The sequence below is a fragment of the Ambystoma mexicanum genome, chromosome 1p, assembly GCF_040938575.1.
Source record: "Ambystoma mexicanum isolate Mex_15411 chromosome 1p, UKY_AmexF1_1, whole genome shotgun sequence".
In the NCBI taxonomy this organism is placed as follows: Eukaryota; Metazoa; Chordata; class Amphibia; order Caudata; family Ambystomatidae; genus Ambystoma; species Ambystoma mexicanum.
In genome coordinates, this window is record NC_090921.1 from 1283278507 (window position 1) to 1283297089 (window position 18583).

Sequence of the window (18583 nt, forward strand, 5' to 3'; positions counted from 1 at the left end):
TTTACAGATGGAATCAAGTAGCCAGGTTTCTGTAAGACACGTAGTGCCTCATTGCGATTTTGCAGGTAGCCATGCTGTTTTTAACGGCATGGTTACCCCAAACCCGGGTCCCGCAAAATGGGAATTACCGGGCCATTCCGACCTTTGCGGGCCCGGTAATTCCCATTCGCAGGACCTGGGCCCAGTACGTCCCCATTCCCATTGAGCCCGTAGGGCTCAATGGGAATGGGGAGGATGCTAACAAGGAACCCGTTAATGACGGGTCCGTTGTTAGCATTCTGTTCTGCTAGCGGGTGCCGCTCTGCACATCTGGTCTGGCCAGACGTACAGAGCGGGAATCGCTGCAGAACTCGTAATGTGGTGGCCCGGTATGAACGGTGCAGGTCCCTTACCGGCACTGTTCATACCGTGTCCGCCACATTCATAATGAGGCCGTAATGTCAATATTATTTTCTACTATGTAATCATGTACATCAATAGTATGCTTAACTAGAGACCTTGTGTTTAGAAGGGCTAATTTGAGGAATCCCGTCTTGGCAGTATCTCATCCTGAGCGTGGCTCAGGGATCACATGCAATTGCTTTTGCATGTCATCTCGGGTGTCCTTAGAATCTTAAGTGAAACCCATATCCCCTGTCCTGCACAGGTAAACCATATTAGGAACAACCATACCAGGAGGAACCTTAGAAATCGAGGTAAGGGCTGACGGTGTTGCAGAGGGAGGCACCCGGTTGTGCATACTAGGGACGGAAACAGCCCTCGAATTGATGAACTATGTTGAAAACACAGCGATATGGCCCCTTGTTTAGCTGACACAGTATTTCCTGACAGGAAAGACATTTAGTCCTACCTTCACCGAGCATCTGTTTTTCTCTACATGAGGCATCAGGAATCACAACTAAGTCCATTAGCAGAGCAGTGATGCGTACTATCGTGGACTGGCATAGACTAGATTGCCCCTGATGCGCCGGCGCTGACGCACCTGATAATAGTCTAAGAAGGTGCATGGACAACAAGACCACAGGGACTTGTAGTTCTCAGCGCGGGGCAGTCGTGGGGGAGCACAGGTCATTAATTGACTTCAAGCAGCATCTGGAAACACAGAGCCGCTTGATGTCAGACAAAGTATGTTCCCACAAAAAGGTACTATTTCATGGTGCTAAGGCAGTAAATTCCAACAATTCATATTTTCTAATAAAATGTTAAAATTCAATTCTAGGCACTTTCAATCTGTCGCTAATTGTGCAAAGGGTGCAGAGTCTAATCCTTAATGCAATGAATCTAAGAACAGCTCATCTAACACCGCCTCTCCCTTCTCCCTACCCTAATAAGGGCAACTGTGCTCTCAACGGTGCTATAGAACATCCCCAAGGGGTACTGCATACTAGGGTAGCTGTGAATGAATATTCTGATTGTAAGACCTTTGTCTCCCCTCCCACACACAACCTTTCCAGAACGTGCAACGTCCTGACTTTGATCAAATGCTAGGGTCTTTTATTGAGGCTGGCTGCTGGCCATGTGTGGGAGAAGAGATCTGTGTCTTTTCGTGTCCTTTATGAAGTGCAGGACAGTACTGGGCCTCGATCGCTTCTTAACACCCCCCTTTGATTCAGCAGAACGTTAGGGTCGATTGCTGCATACACTGATGAGTGAAATCTAACAGGTCAATGACATGTATGCACAACAGTTATCATGTTTAGAGGTTGCACCCGTCCACTCAGGGAGCAATAGGGCGGCTGGCAGCATAGTGGGTTGCCCCTCCGCCCCCTGACCACTTCCACTCCTCAAGGGGTAGGTTATCAGCCTTCTGGCAAGTGGCCTATAAATGTCCCAGCCTCCAAGAGGTAAGCCTATTGTGTTGTTCCAGCAGCTAGGATGGTTCACCTTCCTACACCAGAAATAAAGTTAGGTAGATGTGTTAGGGTCATACCTAGGTATGAAGAGTAGGTTATGAACTTAACTTTTTTTCTTTTGTCAAAGAGACAAGAGTTACTGAGCGATCCTAACTGAGGAGGAATCAAACCGCGCCTGGCAGCCATAAAGATTACTTGCCGGCTGTGGAGGCCAGGTCGGGCTCTCTCAAACTTAAAGGCAGGTGAACTCCAGAACAGCTGCAGAGTGCCCTGGACATCGCTCCATATGCGGTATGAGAGTGAACGGACAGTTCCTGGTGTGGCGCATCAGCGGGGCGGTTAGGTGAGCGGTAGGTAGCGTTTTGCTTGTGTAGCAGCATGGGTGTAGGGGTCGTTGGGGTCAGGAGGGCGGGTGCTCTGCATTTGAGGTATTGTTTGGATTAAGCTTTGTGGTTATTCAATTGTTAAGGAGGGTGGTTAGTTCTGTTCGGACAGACAGGCTAGCCTGGCGGTGGAGGAAGGGGAGGAGCTGGTGGTATGAGGATGGTGCGGCAGCACAGCAAGAGGATAGCAGCAAAGTAATACATATGTTGGAGCCGCAAAGGTGGATGAAGTGCCAGGTTACCAAACGTTTGTAAGCATGGGCCTGTCACACTTAAGTGCCCTTTTTCCATTGAGAGCATAGGATGCTTTTGTACTGTCTAGGCGAAAGCCTTTTAAACACCAAATTAACCATTTTCATTTTCAAACTACCAGCCCAAAGCGGTCAAGTTAAAATCAAACATTTCTCGCTTATCCCTAACATTTACCTTGGCCTATCTTCTCAACCGGAATTAGCTTCTTAAAATGGTCGCCACGATTGGTAAAAGTCTGATTGTGAGGAGGGCACTGCCCCGCCCCCACCGGAGCCGCTCCACCCTAAGTGACCTTTCTGGACAGTGCCTCTGGAAACTTTTGTAAGCTCCAAAAACAAATGATTTTTACAACAAAACCAATGAATGTCAGCTCTAAATGGCTCCTACTTAGGTAATAACCTGAAAATCTCTGGTGGTGGATAGTATTGCTGAAAAGCATATACAGGAACTCTGTTTTCTTTTGGAATGCAATTATTTCTGAAATGCGCCTGCAGTTAAACTTAGGCTTTTGTCATACGATCTCTGCCTCTGAAAAGTGCACACATCTGGTTTTGATGAGTCATTTATGGTTAAGTGTACTTTCTTTCTGTGCTCCTGAATGTATTCAGATGTTCATTGTTCTAGCTTCCCTTTGTATAATGGCAGTGACCGGCATAGCCAGGACCGTGTTGTACTGCTTCCCAGGTTGCAACAGGTTTCCTGCCTATTAATCAGAGCCTGAAAAGTCAGAGTCTGTATCTAATTTTAGCTTCTTTGCTATACCGGATCCTCCTGAGGGTGTTGGCTGGGAGTACCAGTGGGCCGCCTTACGAGTAACACAGTGCAGTACATTTTTGGCAGCAATTTCATTACCTCCACTTTTAAGGCACTAATGCAGTTACCGCCAATTTGACTGCCTTGCCGCATTCTGTGTTTGCAGATGAAGTGGAGGATTTACCTCCAATAATCTGAGAATTTACTATCGCAGAGTTACGGCTCATCGTAAATCCACCAAAATCCCCATGGAGTGCTATAGACCTACCCCACAAATGAGGATTATCACTGCTTTAGCGCCATTGGTAATGCAGGAGGAATTCCACTGGACCGAATGATGGTAATGGCAATCAAGTAATCGAGTTTGGTGGTAATTCAGCAAAGAATAATTGCAGAATTTTAGTATGATGAGACTCAGTGAACCTCATTATAACCTTGCAGGTAAGCTGACGTTAAGCCCGCCAGGATACCCACAAAGGCTATTACCATTTCCGGCTCTTGGCCCAGCAGCACTGCCGCTGGATTACAAGTGCCGGAGTGATGGTGTTAGTCCTCATTCAGGGATTTGCCATCCCCCCTACCGGCACTGGCAATACCGGTGCTGGTAATGACGGCTTTTTTTGTCGCTGAGGCTCCTGCCTCATCTCCATCTTTTAGCTGGAGGCAACTCAGGTGCCCCATCGGCGAACCTGTAGTCAACTGGTCCAGTAATGTGCCAGTATACATCAACACCGGCACTTTATTACCGGACCAGCCGACTTGGAATGAAGCCCAGTGTCTGGTACCGATACAAGACACCACTACTGGGATCAGAACCTCCGGCTAGTTGAGTTGAGTTTTTCTTTTGTTTTATAGATCATACACACGTTACCGGCATAGCTAGCGTTGACAAATGTCAGTGTCCAAAAGAAGCACCAATGAATATGACAGGGTACATAACTAGCGAGAGTGGTCACAGCATGTAATGTATGATACAACAATCACTCTACTAAGATAACAATAAGACAATCACGTATCACCACAGTGTGTTGAGAGAAGAATAAAAGGATGTACTTTTAAATTGAAGGAGTACCCTCAGAAGTAAAACTTTCGGAAACAAGAAATTAAATAGAAACAAGAAACTGGATTAAATAATACATGTCACAGGGTGACGGGAGCAATTCTGCAGGACCTTCGGCCTATACTTGCCATAGCCTGGTAATGATAATGCGATTACAAAGAAGTCAAAGATGAGGTGCACCCTAAGGACTAGCATCAATGTTGTGGCTAAATACATCCAGTAAAAAGGGCTACGCCGAGTGAGAATAGCAGTCAGAACAGCTGTTCCAGAGCTTCTGTGCGCTATCTCAGAAGGTATTGAAGCTGTATCTAATTTTATCTTCTTTGCTATACCGGATCTTCCTGAGGGTGTTGGCTGGGAGTAGCAGCGGGCCTCCTTACGAGTAGCGCAGTGCAGAACATTTTGACTTTTGGGACAGAACCAGAGTAAGTGTACAATGGTACCTTCTGAAGTACATACCTTCCAAGAGCACAGTGGCCAGGGTTTTAAGTGTGCCGGGGCTAGTCTCCCAAAACCTCAATCAACAAGCCGGGGGCTCATACTGCCGGTTTGCTAGTCAGTGTCACATTCCACTGTGCTATTACTTTTATTTATTTTATTTATTTATTTGCATATGATTAACAAATAATCTTTGCAAAAACAATACAGAAAACAGTCTAAAATAACATAATTTCATAACATTCAATTTCATACATTTTTTAAAATTTTTGTTATTTACTTGACTTAATTGTATTTTACAATTTTTGCAAGAAACTCTTTTAAAATCTGTATTCCAGTTGCGAGTCCAGACTATCAACTCGAATAGGGGGCGAGATAAGGTTAAGTTCTGTGTTGTATCAATTCTTGTCCCCTTCTTGTTCTAGAACAATGTTCTGAAACCACAATGCTAAAGCTATCACCAGAGATGTTTTGTTGCCACTCATCAGTCGGGACCACCAATCCCTTTCCTCATAGATCTGTAAGGCTGTTAGATGGTGGCCCAGATAGGTGGTTCTTGCTTTAGTTATTCCCAGGCACGACAACAACAAGTGTCTAGCTGTTTCCACCTGGTCTTTTTTATTGCAGTATCGGCAGCTGTTGCTGCTAGATTTTCCCGATTGCCAGAATCTCGTTGGTTTTTAACAGGTTCAAGCGGATTCTTAAGAACGTGGTTTGCAGTGTTCTATTGGGAAATTTACTCTGGTATCCCATCACTTGGTTTACTTATTGTGTGTTTGTCGGGAGGTGTGAAGTTAATTTGTTCTTTGATGCTGCTTCTAGTGACTGTATCCAGTCCCAGTCTTTCAATCTTGTTTTTACTTTGGATGGGTTTCGCTCCAGTTCTTCTTCTGTGCTTCTGATCACATCTAGGAGGGTTTGGTTCTCGATTGAACAGTTTGTTAACCGTTTGTTTTTCCCTCTCTCACTTTCTCTATAAATGATCTCAAGGACTTTTGGGCTCAGAGCGAACCGATGTTCCTGTATAGCATCAAGCCGTTCAGATCGATAGTCGCTTTGAGTGATACCAAGCTCAGTTCTCTTCTAATGGTGATGATGGTAGTCTCAGCACTTTTCGCCAATAATATCGTTCCAGTTTTTGGCAGCCTTTTCTGGGAATATTTGGCATTGCCTCAGCTCCATAGCAAATGGCTGGTGTCACTTTTGCTTTATAGAAGTTTATCGTCGGGATGAGTGAAAAACGCCCACATTTTTCATCTATAGCTTTTGTTTGTGAGGCTAAAGTCCTAATCTTTGCATGGAGAATTGCCTGCAGGGCTACTATTGAGTGTTATACCCAAGTATCTAAAGTTCTTTACTTTCTCAAGCTGCACTCCAAGTATTTAAAGTTCTTTACTTTCTCAAGCTGCACTCTACCAATATACCACTGCTGTTTTTTTAATCGCTCTGTTTTTTTTCCGAAGGACATGACTTTCGTTTTGTCTGTCTTTAAGTTCCAAGTCATTTTCTTTTATATAGTTAGAAAGGTTGTTTAGCTGAGGTTGAAGGTCAATTGCAGTCTGGTCTAATAAGATGTTATCGTCATCGTATAGGAGACGTGTGACTTTCTCTTCTCCTATCGTTGGTGTAAAGGATTTTGTTTTTACCTCTTGGTCCTTGAGGTCTCTGATGTATGAGATGTAATAGGCTTGCGCTAGTTTAACCCCTCTGAAGGTCTCAATTTCTTCCGATAATTGACCTGCTCCATTAAGCCTCACTCTCATTGATGCCCCAGGATAGATGGATTTGATAAGGTCCATGATTGAATTAGGACAGTTCCATTTATCAATTTTGACCATAGTTTGTCACGGTTGAACCAGTCAAACACCTGGACTAGGTCAACAAAAGCTATAAAGACTCTGGGGCTTCCCTCCATTATTTTAGCCTTCAATGCAGGAGCAATACATAAACTCCATTCTTGACAGCAGCATTTACCTGTGGTGTGAAGAAGTGTTATTGGCTGGTGATTGACTAGGGAGATGAAGAGAGGCAAATAAATGTGTCCATCATCGCGTCAGCCCTCCCCCCGTTTTGGCGGTATGGAAATGAACGGTGTACCTCGCTCACAGCATCTACCCCTTCACCACCACTGGATCGCCAATGCAAGAGACATTACTCCCTCCGACAACTTTATAGACCATACATGGTTGACATCACCAAAGCAATAAATCTGCAGGCGATGAAACCCCTGGATGAGCTATCATCATGAAAGAGATAAATTATGTCATGGCGAAAGCCAACACATGTAGGTACATTGGACACAAAGCTCATATTCATACAAACACAAAGATACACGAACACTAGGTCAAATTGCACTTAGACATAAATATGCTTGCATCCACTCTCTTTTCTATGCTGAAGCGCAAGTCACACAAGAATACTGCTTAATATGCAGAATGTAACTAAAATGAGTGGCCATATAAACCAAGAAGGAGGACGCAATCGCAAAGGTGAATAGGAGACATCAAGAAGCCATAAGACAGCAGAGAGACTGTCATGGCCACAGAGCAAGGACCACAAGCTCCATCACATAAAAGGTCCAGTTGGATCCAGTCTTTGGCACCAGGCTCATGAGAATGTGTGCTCTGCACACTTTTATTCTGGTGCTCATGTTGTTTCCTTCCCTGCAGGGCTTCCACGTGCATCCAGGTCAGGTGTGGACATAGGAATACATTGGGCTGCACGTGCAGCATCTTCTGGGAGTGGCAGGGTGGGGCCACAAGGCAGAGCAGTGGGGCGTGGCTGGGACCAGGCTATTTAAGCCTGGCCCGCATACATGCAAGCAGTTTGCATTAGTCTGCTTATAGCAGCGTAACGCTCACCTCCACCTGAAGTGCTTCTTACCTGATTCCAGCAATACCATTGCCTGAAGCACATCTTACCTGATTCCAGCAGTACCATCGCCTGACGCGCATCTTACCTGACTCCAGCAATACCATCGCCTGATGCGCATCTTACCTGACTCCAGCAATACCATCGCCTGAAGAGCATCTTACCTGATTCCAGCAGTCACCGCAGTCAGAGCGCATCCTTACTTGTTACGGGCTTCCAAAACTTACTCGGGAGCTCACCTCGGCCAGCATCCTCGTGGATCCAGTCATCCATCCCCCGCCAGCAGATCTTTGGATAGCTGCTTCCTGTCTGACTTCGCCAGGCCATCTCTGCAGGAGAAAAGGACAAGTAAGGTTAGAAACAACATAAAGACATTACGCTAAGGTCGTGCCCAACACAATCCTCGCGTTTAACCTTAGAACCAAAGTTACCATCTATTTGGGATGTCGTAAACTCCTCAGGTCTCCATTGGGGCTCGCTTCCAGCAACGGCGACTCCGCTGGGCCTCTCATCACCTATTGGGGAGAACGAAAGACATTACAACGGATACCGACAATAATCACGGAAAAAAGACATTGCAAAAGAATAGAGACAATAATCATATTGAAGAACACTTACCTTTGAAGTGGATCAGCTACAGCCGGTCTGGGCTGCCACGCACATGGACCAGTGAAGAAACTAGGTCTATCTAAGGCGCCCCTGCAGTTGAGAAGCAGGACGGAGAGCTCACCCTCATAAATAAACAGGTGAGACTATATGGGTAGGCGCATGCTCACCACAATCTGGGAAGAAGGGTCCGAGGGAAACCACAGCCATATCACAGCATTCTCACAGCCTCTCGTATTCTCGCAGGGGCAGTATCAACAAACAGCACAGTCCACAACACAGGAGCTGGGGAAGAAGCCTGACCCAGGGGAGGCAGTTCCATGGAGGGCTGCAACCGTGTCCCAACGTCCCCGCAATGACCAGGTGAGCGTAACAGAGACCCTGTCTTGCTGAGCCAGCGAAAAGAGCTAAGCCTGAACAGCTCAGATAACAATGTGCACAGTTTGCCAAGGTTAGCGGGAAAAGGCAGGGCTGAACCAGCATTGGAAAAGTACAGACAACAAGCAGATCCCAGACGATTGGCATAACTCTATCTGAAGAAGTAAAGAAACAAATGTTGCAGGAAGGTCAGGTTCCCACCAGATTACTCCTGACACAGAGAGGAAAGTAGCCCAAACATGTCTCTCGAGGCTAAGGAGGTAATGACACCCGGAGCAAAAAGGGGTAAAATCCTCATAAATTACTGAGCAGGATAATTTGAAATGCGGTTCACACACATATGACTTGCAGCTGGCAGAGAATGCCTATTCATTAGACCCAGACATAGGTAGACTGGGACCTTCGTTCCCATCCATGAAAGATACAATAAAGTGTAAACTTGAAAGCTAAATTTCCTGGCTCGAGGCCTAGGGAATCAGGGAATGGTAACTTTAGTGGGACACGCAGCACCTTAGCGCTGTTCTCATTACCTTCAATTGTTGCTCATGTGCTGGTCCCAGTACAGGATGCCAAGGCTGAGAAAGCCATCCCTGACCAATTACGGCCCACCTTTAATGCTCACCTTAACAGTGTTGCATCCACCACTCAGAAAGCACCCTGATGACCTGTTCCGCATGTATCTTTTTGTAGTTGGTCCCAGGAAGAGCTACCTAATATTGCCAGGCTAATAAGCTCCATAACCCCATATAGAATGTATACCCTACCATACTACTCACCCACTCCCATCCCACCAAGGGTTGCACAAAGTATCACTTGTTGTTGATGTCATATTGGATTAAAACTCAGCTGCAAGCCTGTACCAAGGTGAGAGAGAATTGGAGATCACCCGATGTCCATTGCTGTCCCTGTTGTATCTGTGTTTTGTTAATAAAACAGCACTTTTGCCATATTACTGGACTCTTCCATTTTTTGGGGAGTGGGATGCTCCTTGCCTGTCTGCTGCATACCCACGAGGGGGCGTCCTCCTTAATCTTGACATAGTGGATCCAGAGAGGCTGGCCAACGAATGGGAGGTATGATAAGTGCCCAAGGCCTAAGAGCATGATCTGCCCATTAAGAAGAAGCCATATTATTGCCATCCAAAGGCGTCGCTAGTTAGGGCAATTTACTACTTGTTTGAAAGTTGTAAGGGGATTTGCCGAAAATCACATGAGGCACAAGGCTGACATAAATTGAAGCAGCTCTGTTTCCACTAAGGCCATTGCACCATTGAATGGAGGTTGGGATTGGCCACAAACAAACTCAACAAGGACTGTGGATCTGGAGAGAAGCTGTCCCTTTAACCTACAATCTCTTTGTGCCACACTTAAGTACAGCAAGGCGTTCAAAACATCCTATGACTAGCTGGGTACAATACTCACTGGCTTCCCATCCCATCCAGAATACTCTTTAAGACTGCCTGCATTACCTAAAAGTACACTACTGCTCGCACAGCGGCCTAACAAGCTGCAAAACTCGACAGCTTAGGTGGTTTTTGCCTCTCTGGAGCCTGACCATCGCTAGGCACGAGACGAGATTGGCACAAAAAGAAAAAGCATGAAACAGGCTTCTTGCTATGCCCCTACCTAACAATTCCAGTAACAATCCAGACCACACCAATGCTCTTGCAGCTCAGGGAGGAACGCAAGACCTTACTCTTCACCCATTACCTAGGTGCCACCTGGGCTAATTGTGTTCCCGCATCACATCCTGCTCCCAAGGCCAGACCATCCTGTGACACACATTGTATCTCCTGCACTTACCTCATATGTTACCGTCAACAACATGTACGGCGTGCTGCTGCTCCCTGGCAAAGTTCACACTAAATAAAACCCAAACACAAATACTGTACTCAACGCTGTCATTTTCATGACCTAAATGAAGGCCTAAGATGTCATTACAAAGTATAACTTTTTGTCTCCTCAAGGGTCAGCATTACCGACGGCCGCTATGCTGGGTGCTATCTCGTCCTTACTCATCAAAGCCATGTATAAGGCAAGGAGGGTTAACACGCTTGGCCTAGGCTTGGCCTGGTTTTTTGTATTAACTTAAATTGCAGACCTCGCACATTGTCAAAGTGTGGTTTGCCAGAGGCAATTTAATCCCCACCTCTGAAAGCATCTGAAACCCTCACAGATGAAGGCACTCAAAACTGGCTCTTTAAGAAAATGTCCTTGCTATCTAGAAATAGACCATTGGCTACATAAATACAACTAAAAAAGATAAAGCTCTGCGTTTTGCTGTTTTTCCTGCGGCTGACCTTTCCCTGAGATTTCCCTGTGCTGATAACGTGCAGGTGGTCTATAAAAAGGAGGTCAAAACAATAGAGCCATTGGCTTCCTGTTGGCAAGGTTCACTTCCTCTGGCATGAAACTCTTCCTGATTCTCTAGCGTAGCAAGCCGGGCTTCCTTATGCCCTGAACGGGATGATGTCGGAGACGAGGAGAAAAATATGTCACTTTGAAAGAATGAGTAAGGGTCACAAGTCAACACAATACGGAACTGACAGGACCATGTGTGATGTGAACTCCTGTCTCCTGATATCATGCAATATTTCCTGTCCCTGTTGAACGCGTCAAGCAAAACATGCACACAATGCTGAGTCCAATAAACTCTGAATGACACATTTATTTATGTAAGCATTTTGTAAATTTCCAAATGTGTCACCTTGCAGCCACCTCGTAAACCTTTGGTGTGTAGGTGTGTGTGTAATTATGTAGGGTGTGGATTACTGAGTTCATTTGATAAAACAATAAAATTCGGGTGGAGGGGATGGGGACACGTGATCATTAGGTTTGGGGCGGGAAAGTAGACTTTGTGTTGTCTGTCGAGGACAGGCTGAGTCGGTCAAGATGCTTTGAGGGGCCAGTGTCTGGAATACCTCGATTGCCGCATCGAAGTCTTCATGGTTGGCTTGTTTTAACATTCTCCATTTTCAGAAGCACTTTAAAGACTAGCAGGTTTGGTTTTGAGTTGGGAGGTTGGGTGGGTTGGACTTATCATATTCCAGTGCCAATCAATGGGTGATTTAGGGTGGTTTTTGGCAAATGTGGTGCGCACCTGGCATCAACTATGGCTTTGTAGCACCATACGGAACCAGTATAACTTGTCTGTGCCACCATGGGCCATGATAGGCTTGGAGTAGATGTATGGTGGGCAGAATGTTGGGTGGAGGTGGAGCTATTTTTGAACAGTGTCTGATATTTGCTATTATGCATAATGGTCCCCTTTGTTCCGTGGGCCGTGCCACTGTGTCACAGTGTCACTACAACAAACTCTTGCTTCTGAAAAACTTAAGACTCTATTTTAGAGACGGAGGAAATGCAGGCTACTGTTGCCTGGTGGCAAAGGTGCTGGATGGGATGTAACTGATGTCTGGGGATGCATGTTGCTGTGCCTGATGGTTTTCTGTGTCTCTTAGATGACATCTCCGCTTTCTGTGCCGCCATGCTTCCTGTATGCACCTACAGCAGAATGAGAGGTTTGTTGCGGAGGATAGAACTCACGCAAGCTGGCCATTGTGTAGAGTTACTACCACACTGCTGGTATGGAATGTAACTGATGTCTGGGGATGCATGCTGCTGTGCCTGATGGTTTTCTGTGTCTCTTAGATGACATCTCCCCTTTCTGTGCCGCCATGCTTCCTGTATGCACCTACAGCAGAATGAGAGGTTTGTTGCGGAGGATAGAGCTCACGCAAGCTGGCCATTGTGTAGAGTTACTACCACACTGCTGGTATGGAATGTAACTGATGTCTGGGGATGCATGCTGCTGTGCCTGATGGTTTTCTGTGTCTCTTAGATGACATCTCCCCTTTCTGTGCCGCCATGCTTCCTGTATGCACCTACAGCAGAATGAGAGGTTTGTTGCGGAGGATAGTGCTCACGCAAGCTGGCCATTGTGTAGAGTTACTGCCACACTGCTGGTATGGAATGCAACTGATGTCTGGGGATGCATGCTGCTGTGCATTATGGTTTGCTGTGTCTCATCGATGGTGTCTCTGTGGTCTGTGTCACCATGCTTCCTGCATCGACCTGTAACAGAGTAGGGCGTTTGTTGCGCAGGATATAGCTCGCACGAGCCAGCCATTGCGTAGAGATGGTGCATCAGTGAAGTGATGGAAAGTTTCCTTTGTCAGAAATGGGAATTTAGTTCTATACTAGTGCACAACAGAGCAAAATGTGTTGAGGACTATGTTGCGGCGTAAAGTCTCGATGCAGCAGCTGAGTGGATGTTTGGCCAGGTCAAGAATTAGACAGGAAATAGCATACATAAGGTAATAAATTCACCTTGGACTGTCTCCAAAACCAGAAAAGCGTACATGAGGTTATAAATTCACCTAAAACCACCTCCAAAACCAGAAAAGCATACATGAGGTTATAAATTCAACTTAGACCGCCTCCAAAACCAGAAAAGCATGCATGAGGTTATACATTCACCTTAGACCGCCTCCAAAACCAGAAAAGCCCTATAGGGCTGTGTGGAAGTGGCAAATACCTGGGGATGAGAGGGCACCATGAATGCCTCTGTGCTAGACTTTTAGTACTGACTGAGCTACTGTAAGAAGATGGAGTCTTCAGGCTTAGCTGATATCTGCTGGGAGAAAATGGAGCACCAACATTTTAGTCCTTTCCTGAAGGAGAAGTGGGATTCCGGGCAGCGAATAATATTTGGAATGTAAGATGAAGTTCGTCCCGGGTAGGCCTGCATGGAATGAGGACCTGCCAAACATTTGTTGGTGCTCGCAGGAGTAATCCATTTGCATGATCAAGATGGGTGATTAATGTCTTCATCACGTTGACCAATGCGTGAAGAGAGGAAAGGGAAGGTGTGCCTTAGGGTTTTGAGGTCCAATCAGGGTACTTTGGCTACTGCGCTGATTTGGCAATTCAGGGTTAGGTTTGCTTCAAGGAAGTCTCCCTCACTTAATTGACAAAAGCACCACCCCAGCAAGCACCCAATAGGCATTACACCAAACACCCTACTGTATTCGGAACAAGGCTCCCACTCCGATCACAATACGAGCTACCTGGTGCCTGATAATGATCACTCCCAGAAAGTGTACGGCACGGTTACCAGAGAATTTGTGTTTTGCTCTGTTTTGCTTGATTCCAGCATGACACCCAATACAGCCAGAGCCCTGGTTTGCTTCCTCACTGCTCCGTGTAAATTCGCACGGATCTCTAGTATACATTGCACCTGGAGCTTGCAACGTGTGGAGCCTGCTGTTAAACCCACACCTGCACCTTCCCCACTCCAGATATCGTTCTCCACACCCTCGATGATAATGAACCGCAATCAACGTCTACTTGGTGAATATTGCTTCGGGCCACCTTGTTTCCTCTTTGCCACATTTCTTTCTGTGTTCCCAAGTTCATCCCGCATCGGCTCAAGGTCACCACTCACACCCGAAGGTCACAGAACGTCTCCCCACACGTTCCACACCAGAAGGGCACCTCCATTTAGAGTTCACAATGATGGATGCCCTAAACGGATTACCAGGCCCTTCACGAAGCCCCCACACTTCAGTTTGCGCAGATCAACTATTCCATACACATAGATCTAAAGATCCCTCCCACCATATTTCAAAAAACACAATTCGACACCTACATAATCCCCTTACATACCACACCCTTGGCCAATGCATTCTGGCATCCTGGGAGCACCAGAATCTCCTCTCTTCTCCTATGTGGGAGATTTGCAGCACCAGCATGAACAGGAATATGTTGGCAAGGACGGAAAGACACAGGGGTGATGCCCAGTGCACAACTCACTGACTCAAGCAGAAATATCTGGGCCCCAAAATCCAGAGGGAGAAGCAGCCATAGCGTGGGACAGGTTCAGCACACAACCAGGTGGATAGGATAGCTCAGGGGCAAAGGGCTTGCCTTGGAATCAAGATGACACGGAGGACCACACCACAGGTTCGATCCCCGGTCCGCGCTTAGAAACCTCTGGGTATTAAGCGCGTCATAAATAACGTATCATATCCAAAGAAAAGTAATGTGGGGCGCTCTGATAGAGAAAAATAACCCACTCAATTAGGCATGGCTCTGTCATTTAGAAACGTTGTCTCTGTGCTGGATCTTTCTTCTAGGTCACCCGTTGGGTGCGTCTCACTACGGTCTAGATAGTTAATGTTAATGGTATTTGTACTGTGCACGGTCTAGATAGTTAATGTTAATGGTATTTGTACTGTGCACCGTCACCATCGGAGTGGTCCCCAGGCACTCTGGGGGATCTGAAAAGGGAAGAGGGTAGGAAGGTTAGTAGGATTGAGCGGGAGAAAGGCAAGAGAGCGGTGATGTGCTGTTGGCAGCCTCAGTTTGGTTTGCACCGTTCGCTGAGCTTAGGTGTGCTTTTCGGTTGGGAGCCGTTGTGTGCTGTTGTGTGAGGCCATGTGTAGTATATTCTGTTGTTGGAGTATGGTGAAGTGTGTGCGGTTTGTTGTGCATTAGAGGCATGGTTGTGTATAGTTAAAGTTTGAGATGTGATTGCAGAAGGGTGAGATTGTTTAGTGGGTTGGGATAGTGTAGTTTCAGCTCTGGCATCACAGTCCATGCCTGGCCAGCCAGTCTGTCATTGTCCCAGAGACATTTACTCTAAAGTGTGAGCTGGGATGTGCTGTGCCTATGAAATGTTCTTATCTGCTGTGGCATGTGAGGGGCCTGGTCAGAGCACAGTTGCAACAATGCTGCAAAGTGCCGCACACACCTCACTCCCACTAGGTTGCAGCTTAGCTCTGCTTTGCTCTGCCCCACTGGCCAGCCAGGGAATTGACAGGCAGCAGAGTGGAGCAGAGGCAGGAGACAGAGCGGGTGCCGGGCTATCCTTTTTGGCCAACCTTGCCTCCACCCCTGGGTGCATGGCATGTTTTTAGTTCTTTTTCTCATTCGTCTTTGCTTTCCTAGGTATAGGTGAGGATTATTGTGGTCTGTTGCTTTGTTTTTCTCTGATCCTGTTTCCTCTGTTCCCTGCTGTTGATTTTGTATTTGTTGAGTGCTGGTTTTTGCTTGCTTGCAGTTGTGAGATTATGCATGTTTTACTTGTATCCTGTTTAGCATCACTTCCAATTTCTCGTTGTCTGTCTCTGCCATTTCTTAAGTTCTCCACCAGTGTGCGGAGCTGGAGGGTGGATGGGAAGTGGTGTGGGCCCCTTGTCTGCCCTCCCCCACCACCTCCGGCTCCCTGTGCACCCAAAGCCACCAACTGATGACCTGTAATCCGCCCGTCATCCCCAATCCCCCAGCCCTAAAAGCTGCCTCCATCACTGTTCTCCACCATTTATTGTGTCGGCTGTTCACATTCCTCTTTCATCATGATGATGCCCAGATGCAGCTGCCTTCTGATTTCTGGACTACAACTCCTATCAGCCCTAGCCAGCGTAGTCAATGGTGTGGGATCAGGGGAGCTTGCTGCTCTTCAGTGGTACTTTAGACAGCTTCAGAATGCTTACTCCAAGTCCCTTTCAGTATTTCTGGAAAAGCCTTGTTATACTGCTCAGCTTATGTCTAAATCGTTTTGCTGTTGAATTACTTGAGTGCATGTTCCTGATGAGTGCTCACTCCCTGTGTGAATGTGGTCATATGTCCCTTAGCAGTAAACTCTGCCATTTGTCTCCCCTTGACAGATCCTTTAGATCAGGCTTCTGCAGCTGGTGGCTCTTCAGAGGCTGTGGACTACGACTCCCAGGTCTCTGCTGGCTAGGGCTGATGGGAGTTGTAGTGCAAAATAACAGGAGAGCCCACAGTAGAGAACCCCTGTTTCAGAAGGAAGAGTCGTGCAGACATATTAGCCCTGCATGGCTTAACAGGACTAGTTACCTTCATGGTTTTACGAGGGAAGAAACCAAATATTAAGGTGGTTGGATTCGGGGGACAGTGTAGAGCAGAGGGGGATGCAGTTGTTGGGTGGAAGTGCGTGTCTAAAATGCATCTGAACGATAAACAGTGGTTTGCATGTTGCAAGACTGAGGGCGTAAAGTAGATGACCGGGTCAAGGTAACACTTCCGGGAGGACTTCACAAGGTTTTGTTTGGGTTTTTGAGTTCACTAGTTCACTGAGCAGAACAATGATGCTTGCATTATACTGTTTGCACTCCAGAGGGCAAGGTGTGGATATGAATAGGATGATTGTCTGGTGTAGGTTTCCAGAAGAGCAAGAGAAACGGCAAGCACTGCAGGAAGTGAGTAACTGGCGGAAGTTGAACAAATCAAAGGTTTGTCCTGGAGTAGGGCCATTTGGCAGGATCCGCAGTCCTTCTAGCATATCAAGACAAAGAAAGGCTAAACATTGGTAAAGACCAAGCCAGGCAGCAGCCTCCTGTTGCAGAGGTGAAGGAGTCAACGAATGTTCTAGAGAATATGTGTTTAAACTGAAGTAGAAAAATGAAGTTTCGGCTGAGGTCGTAGCAAGGAAAGGATGCGGCCTCTTTGTGTGTGTGTTTCAAACTGGTGTAGAGGTTGAATGCTGATTACAAAGTAATGTAGCGTAATGTAGATGAGAGATTTTCAGACGTATAACACAGTGTGACGATGATCATTTATTTATTTGTGAAATGGTTTTAACTACAAACCTTACGCCAACCCTAATATACAAAATACATTAAATTACGTCACAAGATAAATGCACATCTCAACAGAATGCATTTTTCTGAAGTGTTAAAATCATGTACATTATAATCATCAATCAGCTGATAAATGCATATTTCCAAAAAATCATCCCTTTTAAAAAATAAATAAATAATAGGGGAAGTATCAAGGAGATCTGCTCTCCCTCCATAAATCTAATCCACAGTCTCTCTCTCACCTGGGCAAATGAATTTAGGATTCAAAACACTGAGCTCATAGAGTTCCTTTCCCACCAAGCAAGGTGGTGCACAATAAAGCACTTTTGATTCAGGTTAACTTTGGTGAGGCCTCCAAACTGTCTCACACACAACCCCAACAAATACAGCGTGTCACCAATGGACTAGGGGCCAGGCCGGTGTATAGTGAGAATATATATTTATTTATTTAAGATTTGACAAACAAACTAACATCAGCCACCAATGTTGTGGCAACATCCAATATCACAACAATAACTCTATTATTCAAACAACACAGATGGAATTTTGAAACATGTAATAACACAACAGATTTAATTTCGATTTAACCAATAGAGAACATTCACAATACAAGACAGGTTCCACAGGAATGACTTAATTTGAAATGATACTTTTCTCCCAGCAACTCCCACCCTCGAGGCCACAATGAAATATGACCCCTTTGATTGATAGGCAAGGTGCAGGGTGTGAGAGCACAATGGAGCAATCGTTTTGGCTGCTTATTTAAAAAGGCACTGTTTGGGAATGGAATTTGATGTGAAAAATTCCTTTGGGCTTGTTACTAGAAATGCAATAATAGGGAAAGGAATACAATGGGAAGAATCATTTTTCCACTTTTATTTACAAAGCAAGGCTGTGAAAAAGGGACTCGAATGGAAATCGTTTTTCAACACACATGAAAATAAAAGGCAGGACTTGGTAATTTGGAGTCAGAGAAAGATGGGAAGAAAAGGGAATTTCGTTTTGTAACACACATCCAGACGAGATGCAATGCTTTGTAATTCTGATTTAAAGGAATGGGGAATTTCGTTTTTGCATCCACCACACTGACTTGAAAGTTGCTGTTTTGTGTATTACTTCTTTTTGGGATTATGGACCACCCCCACCCCGTTTCTGTGGACGTCAAGGATTTCAAAAACAGTCATCCAAGTCATTATGGGCTATACCGGCTCTAACACACTGAGCATGAGCTTTGTTAGTTTTGAATTCTAACAACCCGTGATTTTCTATATGGGAATCAATTGATTTACTTTAATCAAATATGCTAAGGATCTACACAGGGTCTCTCCCTCCCCACAATTAAATGGAAAGGATTAAGACATGGCAGTTCCCAACACAATGCAAT